This window comes from Galeopterus variegatus, unplaced genomic scaffold (genome assembly GCF_000696425.1).
Source record: "Galeopterus variegatus unplaced genomic scaffold, G_variegatus-3.0.2 Scaffold13919, whole genome shotgun sequence".
NCBI lineage: Eukaryota > Metazoa > Chordata > Mammalia > Dermoptera > Cynocephalidae > Galeopterus > Galeopterus variegatus.
In genome coordinates this window covers 1-8,169 of record NW_007740030.1, presented here as the reverse complement: position 1 = coordinate 8,169, position 8,169 = coordinate 1, and the positions used below count along the sequence as shown (strand labels likewise).

The window sequence follows — 8,169 nt, the reverse complement described above, 5'->3', positions numbered from 1 at the left end:
CAGAGATCCACAGGGACTACAAGGACGAGGACAGCTTCACGTACCTGACCTGCACCTCCCAGGAGATGTTTGGCTGCCAACCAGCAGCCCCAGTGATGGGACAGACCCTGCCATCCTCTCTAGCCCCTGCCACAAAGAACTTACCTGATGGCTTCTTGGCCTTCCGGCTGAGATCAAGTGTAGTATGTGCTCTTCACAGTTTAGTATCTGAAATGCTGTCTGTCTGAGGACGCAACATTAAGTGGACATTTGTTACAAGGAGGTGGACCATGGAGCTGTTCTATTCCACTCCGTGCAGGCATCTCGTGCTGCTGCCTGTGGGTAACTGTCAGTTACTGCCCCGAGTGCGAAAGGAGCAAGCTCTTTTACTCCTTGCTCCCCAACCCACTTACTATTTTGTTCTCAGATAAAGGGTGTATCTGATATTATACTGATAAGCACAGATGCTACACATCACAAAAAAAGAAAAAAAGAACTTGTCTTCTGACTCATGCATCAGATGCTGGCAGAACAGATTGCTCTGAAGTGAATGACTTTAAAGGGGTCCAGGGTGGTAAGGACGGACCAGAGAAACAGCCCCATCAAATGACTCTGAAGCCATGGGAACTTCTTGCGTGGTTTCTCTTTTCATGCTCCTTTTCTAGAAGAAAAGTTTGGATTGCTCTTGGAACTGTTGCAAGTAGTAGCTCTCTTCTGCATAAGAACGGTTAGCTTGTGCGATGAGCTGCAGAGGCATAATAAGTGTCTTCTGCAGTGGACATGGGCAGGACCTTGAGGAGTTTGATGTCCCCGAAGAAAAGTTTGGATTGCTCTTGGAACTGTTGCAAGTAGTAGCTCTCTTCTGCATAAGAACAGTTAGCTTGTGCGATGAGCTGCAGAGGCATAATAAGTGTCTTCTGCAGTGGACATGGGCAGGACCTTGAGGAGTTTGATGTCCCGCCTGCGCGTGGGCAGAGTCCCAGGCGTGAGGGCAGAGTCCCAGGCGTGAGGGCAGAGTCCCAGGGGGCCAGACCAGCTCCTCGTATGGTGGCTTCAGGGCTGCATCACAAGGGGGCATCATGGAAGGTTCAAGTTCTCTTGCGACCCTGGCTCTGAGACTTGCCTGGTACCATTTCTGCCACATTTTTGGTCAAGCCCAGATTCGAATGGGCAAACAGACACCATCTCTTGATGGAAAAACCTTCAAAGATTTTATAGCCATGCTTCATCATCTAGCACAGACTCCTAATAACCACTCCTAGCTTTTCCTCCACCAGCCACATCCTACACTTTCTGTGATCTATTTCCTTCCCCCAGCCTCTGCCTCCCTTGGGTAGTGGGTGTGGCTGCCCCCAGCCTCCCCACTGTGCTCTGCCTCCTGCCGGACTCCAGGGAGAATGCCCTGTGGCTCTCCACCCAGACTCTGCTCTCTTGGTAAGTGTGGCCATTTAGGCAGAACTGTGTCCTTTCTTATAAGGTGCATAGAGGTTTGGTTCTTACCCTTGTGATCCATCAAACATCCTCAAATACCAGAACTCAGAAGGCTTGTGTATTAGAGTAAGTGTCTGTCCAGTACAGTGCTTAACTGCCTTGTATATACATCCGTTCTCTTGGCATCTTGTAAAAGCTCGATGGTGTCTTGTCAATGTCATGTAGAAAGTGGCATGCTATAGGCTCATGGTAAAATGCACATTTTCAAACTTTGTTCTATTCATTAAACATTCAGTGTCTGCTCACAATGGGTCAGTGCATTACAATGCAGCATGGTAAGGGGATAAGTGTTCTGGATAGTTCCTACAACATCCAGCTCAGACTTGGAGTCCAGGGATAGTTCCCAGAAGAAGTGCCATCTAAACAAATACATAGTGGGAGAGAATGTGCCAGACCAAGAAGCCCAGGAAAAAATATTGTAGGCACAGCAAACAGGATGGAATATCTGAAGAAGTAAAATAATTTCAGTGTGGCTGGAACTTTGAGGAATGAGTAGAGAAAATAAGGAACAGTGAGTCACAAGGCTGGAGAGGGGCCAGGACTTGGAGGGACAGTGAAGAAGAGAGGATTTTATCCAGAGAAGATGGGAAGGGAGGCTCAACACTTCTGAGGTCAGCGGTGCTGCCATCGCCTTCCACTTTAGAAAGATCACTCTGCCTAAGAAAGCAAGCTGGTGTAAGTTTTCGATTTCCTTTTTAGAAAGGTCACTGTCTGCAAGTTACTAAGGATATTATTGGAGAATATGAAATTAGGTCATTGAAAGATCTTAAGGAGGAGAGTGACAAAATTAGATTTGTATCCCAGAGCTATGATGTTCCAAAAGAGCCTAGAGGGCATAGAAAGATGAGGATCTGGAGGAGGTTCGGAGTGGAGATGACAATCCAGGCATCAGGAGCTTTGTGTCCTCCGTGGCTTCATTGAGGGTCAGTACTTCATCCAGCCCTAAAACTGGACAAGTTCATGGAGAGGCTGGACACTAGCACCACCCAGGACACAGCAATTCCATTGTCCCTGGCAGCTCAGGTGAGGTCTGAGAGGGAGATAAAGTGCTGATTGGCTACAGGATGGGGTCTTTAGGTTCCCTCCCTAAAATTAGGACACTACCTACAAAATGTCCCAACAGCTCTACTCTGATGGAGGTGGTTTGCTTCAGGGAAACCTGAAGATCACCGGGGACATTTTTTACATCCTCTCAGTCTAAAAAGAACTGGCTCATCCACTGTGTGGAGAGCACCCCAGTGACTTTGTAGAGTGGCCAGACATTTCTCTCTGTCACAGAATACAAGAGTCAGAACTACAAATGCTGTTTGGAGACCAGGAGTGGACGGGTGAGGACAGGAGGAGATGCCGCAGGTGGAGCTGCAGAGCCTGGGCTGGAGGAGGCGAGCCTGGTCCAGAAAGTGGGGACATAGAGAGGAACCGAGAGAGCAGAATGTCGTGAGGTGGCCACTGTAGGTATCACAAGCAGAGAGGTATTGAATGCAGGAAATTTATCAGATGTCAAAAAGCTGGAAGGGCAGAACAGAGAACAGAGCAGCTGAAGGACAAAAAAGCATAAAAGGGATATGCAGAAATCAGAAAGAGAAGGTGAGAAAGAAAGATTGAAGATATGGGACACAGAGCTAGAGCCCCCAAGCCAGCACCTGCCACTGCATTTATGCTACTGAGACCCACGGAAACTGAAAGTGCTTCTCTCCTCCTGCCCCTCTCCACCTGCCACCACTGTCCCTCTGCAGCAAAAAGAACAAGAGGCTGACACCAGGTGGTGAGGGGACCTAAGAGAGTGGTGTGAAGTTCCCAGTCCCCGCAGTACTGAGCAGTGCCCAGAGGGGCACAGAGGAAAAAACAAGTGAATGACCTGTGCCTGCCACTCTCCCTGGCTTGTGTGTTTTGTTGTCACGTAGTATTTAAGTATTTTCTAAGCCCTACTAGCATTAATTTACTGCCTGATGAAGTCAGAGTTTAGTCAGTTATCCATATGCATACCATTGCTTTATCATTTCCTTTATTGAGGTTTGCTGGTGAAGGCACTATTTTTTTTTTATTTGAAAATGTCTTTATTTACCTTCGTTCTTGCAGATGTTTTTATTCAGTACAGAATTTGCAATTACCTTCTTTCGACACATTCATAGGTCAATCCATATACTATCAGTCTAACCCTGGCTACTTTAGTTTACTTTTTTGACAGCTGGCTAGCATGACATCTGGACCCATGACCTTGGTGTGCTCTAACCAACTGAGCTAACCAGCCAGCCTAACCAGGCCTACTTTGAAGGTGATCTCTCACTCCCTCTCTCCCTTCTTTCTTCCCTCAATGTTTTATCTTTTTTTTTTTTTTTAAAAAAAAAAGATGACCGGTAAGGGGATCTTAACCCTTGACTTGGTGTTGTCAGCACCACGCTCACCCAGTGAGCAAACCGGCCATCCCTATATAGGATCCGAACCCGTGGCCTTGGTGTTATCAGCACCACACTCTCCCGAGTGAGCCACGGGCCGGCCCTCCCTCAATGTTTTAAAAGTATTCTTTGTCTTTGATTATTTGCAGTTTTACTATGATATTTTCAGTATGATTTTCTTTTTATTTTTCTTGACATTTATTGGGCTTCTTGAATCTATAGATTAGTGTCATCCTTTCTGGAGAACTCTCAAACACTGTCCCTGCAAATACTATCTCTGCCAATGTTCCCGCCTCTCTTCTGGAATCTTCTAACTCTGTCTCCCAAGTATTTTATCCTCTCTTTGCTATTTTCTGTCTTTCTCTCTCATTCTTTGTAAAATATTCTGACCTATCTTTCAGGTCTGTCATTTTCTGCATTGGATCTGCTTTAAAAGCAATTTACTGAATTATTAATTTGAGTTATTTTATTTTTTCATGTGTTGAAGTTTTTGTTGTTTTTTTACAAATCTGTCATTTGACTTGTCATAGTTTCCTGTTCCCTGACATATTTTTAAGGGTTTTTTTTTCCGACACAATAATCATTAGAAATCATCTGTTTCTAATAATTCTAGCATATGAAGTCTTTGGGGGCTAGTGTGTACAGATTTTTCTGTTAGTTTATTGTATCTTATTTCCTTGTACTAATTCATCTTCGATGTAGTGCTACTTTTTGCCTTTGACTATTTATTTGTGAGATTTTCCAGAGGCCTGGGATAAAGATGCTCTTTATCCAGAGAAGTTTTGCATTTACAACTGCCAAACACTTGGGCACTAGGAACCTGTAACCATTTACAAGTTAATATGTCTCTTGTACCTGACATTGTGGATTTGGGATGTAAGTGCTCAGTAGGGTCAACATTTATTTTTCAATCTCAGTGACAGGTATCTTTCCCTGCTTAATCTCAAGCTCTTCCCACTCAAGAGGGAGCAGGAAAAGGGCCCGGTGCACTTCTGGTTCAGCCTGTCTTCTGAGCCTCAGCTCAGTATGGAAGCTGCCTCCAGCCAGATCTGCAAATGCACCAGCACCTTTTTGTTTCTTGACTTCCAAATTGCATACTATGTGCGGCCTGTGGCTTACCTGGGAGGAGAGTGCGGTGCTGATAACACCAAGGCCACGAGTTTGGATCTCTATATAGGGATGGCTGGTTAGCTCACTGGGAGAGCATGGTGCTGACAACACCAAGTCAAGGGTTAAGATCCCCTTAGCAGTCATCTTTTAAAAAAATAAAAAATAAATAAAATTCCAAGAGTATGTATATACACATAAATACATATACATACATACATACAAATATATACATATATATATATATATATGTTTTTTTTTTGTTTTTTTTTGGCAGCTGGCCACTGTGAGGACCCAAACCCTTCACCTTCGTGTTACAATGCCATGCTCACTAAGTGAGCTAACCAGCCAGCCCCCAAGAGTCTATATTTCTGCATGAATATTTCCCATCTCTGCCCATAGGTTATATAAGTTTTCATATCTTCTCTGCCTATTACTAATACCCGACACCCGAATTTTTCTATGTAAATCTACCTATACTTTAAGACTCATTCAAGTACACCTTGTACGTCTGTGTTCCTCATGATGGCTGCAGAAATGCAGATGTGTGAGCCCTACCCAGACCCATGTGATCAGAATTTCTGGGGGTGGGTCCCAGATTTTCAATCCTACTGTATAGCAGGGTTGAGAATCATGGTTATGCATAAAGCCTTCTCGCTATCTCAGTTCTTCCTAAATCCTAACGCTTATTGACTGGAACAGAGCCCACAGTGCTTGTGTGTTCATTATCTCCTTAAATTTGTAAACACCCTGTGTTTCTAAATAGAAAATAAACACCTTTATGGATAATATAGCTTTGCTTTCCATATGGCATATAGATCTGCCCCTGGCAAATAATAAGGACCTAAAAATATTTTCATATGTGGTCTTTATGGGGTATGCAAGTGGGAAAATGACCTATTTGTCCCAGGTAACATACTGATGACACAGCTCCTAAAATAATAACTTAAAAAATTTACAAAACAATAGAGGATTGGTTAAATAAAACGTGTTCACCATATGATATAATACATTACAGCCATTAAAAATGTGGAGAAGACTATTAAATGGCATGGTAAAATGATTTTGATACATTAATGAGAAAAAGTAAATTACAAACAGTATATATGCTATGCATGTCATTATATATTTGTCAAACCTATTGAATGTACAATACCAATAATAAATTCTAATGTGTACTTTTGATACAGAGAAAAGAGAACTCTTGTACACTGTTGGTGGGAAAGTAAATTAGTACAGCCACTGTGGAAAATGGTATGGAGCTTCCAGAAGAAAACTAAAAATGGGAATACCAGATTGATCCAGCAATTTCAATTCTATGCATATATTCAAAAGAAATATGGCACTGCCATGTTCATTGCAGTCCTATTCTTAATAGCCAAGACAACAGATGAATGGATTTTTAAAATGAGGCGTGCATACGCAATGGAATACTATTCAGCCTTAAAAAGGAATGAAATCCTGTCATTTGAAGCAATGTGGATGAGCCTGAAGGGCATTATGTTAAGAGAAATAAGCCAGGCACAGAAAGACAAACATCACATGTTCTCACTCATATGTGAGGGCTAAAAAATTGATCTCATGGAGATAGTAAAATAGCAGCTATCAGAGGCTGGAAAGGGTGGTAGGGGCAGGGAGATGAAGAAAGGTTGGTTAATGGGTACAAAAATACACTTAGATAGAAGGAATAAGTTCTAGTATTAGGTAGCACAGTAGGGTAACTATAGTTAACAATAATTTATTGTATGTTTCAAAACACCTAGAAGTGAGGATTTGAAATGTTCCCAATACAAAGAAATGATAAATATACAAGGTCATGGATATCCCAATTACCCTGATTTGATTATTACACATTGATACATGTATCAAAATATCACATGTACCTTATAAATGTGTATAGTTAGGGGCTGGCTGGTTAGCTCATTTGGTTTAGAGCACAGTTATAACACCAAGGTCAAGGGTTCAGACCCCCGTACTGGCCAGACATTAAAAATAAATATACATACAATTATTATGCATTGATTAAAAATACCCAAAAAACTGTGGACTTTAGATGATAATGATGTGTCAAGGTAGGTTGATCCATTGTAACAGATTCATGGCTCTGGTGGGGCATGTTGGTAATGGGGGCTGTGCACGTGCTGGGGTGGGGACTATGTGGGAAATCTCTATACCTTCTGCTCAACATTGCTATGAACCTAAATCTGCTCTTAAAAATAAAGTCTTTTTAAAAAGTATGTAATTTAAAGAACTCAGGGAAGTATATCTGGGGAAGCGATATTCCTGAACATTTTTGTATTTAAAAAATAAGATATAACTGAAGGCAACATCATTTTCCTAGGTTGTGTGTGTGTGTGCACCTAGATCTGGGAAAGGCTAAGTGAAAGGTGCTAACCACTGAATTTAAACAGCATGTCCTTTCTCTGCTGGTTTCCATCCTAGTGGACTCACTGCAATGACAGGAATGTCTTCTGCACTGCAGAGGCTCCATCACCCCTGAGACTGCTCTGCTGCTCACGTCTGTGACTTCCTTCAATCAACGCACGAAAGAGTGGCCCGTGCTGCGGCCCTGCCTGAAGGCGTGGAGCAGAAATATGACAGGTGAGCTGGCAAAGTCCTGGATACTAAATGTCTGGATTCACTAGCTTCTGATATGTGAAAATGGAATATGAAAGGAAGGTAACACACAGTTCAGCATTTTACAACCTTAGCTTCAATGCAGGTTTCAACATCTATGGAAAGAGATGATCACTTTTTTCTATTTGGAGAATAAAATAGTTTACAAAGGAAAAACAACAACAAAAAAAAAAAAAAAAAAAAAAAAAACAGTACATGCCACATGATTCCATGATTGTTAAAGCCAAATACTCCTGGAAGGGATTCTATCAAAGTGTCACCAACCATCAGGGTTCTCATACATTACTAGCTGCAGTGTTATTTGGTACAAAATTCATTGAAAACAATTTGGCAGTACCTATCAAAATTACAAGTTTGGGATCTGGCCAGATAGCTCAGCTGGTTAGAGCATGCCCTTGTAACACCAAGGTCAAGGATTCAGATCTCCATACTGGCCAGGTGTCAAAAATAAAAAATAAAAAACTACAAATTCATGTACTCTTTGATGCAGCAATTCCATTTCTTTTTTTTTTTTTTTTTTAAGATGACTGGTAAGGGGATCTTAACCCTTGACTTGGTG

At 42.2% G+C, this 8,169-nt stretch overlaps 1 pseudogene; it reads left to right on the top strand.

Annotated features, from left to right (window-relative positions):
• LOC103581782 overlaps positions 1-182 on the top strand; it is a 4,326-nt pseudogene extending 4,144 nt beyond the window's left edge.
• Positions 183-8,169: the final 7,987 nt, after the last annotated feature.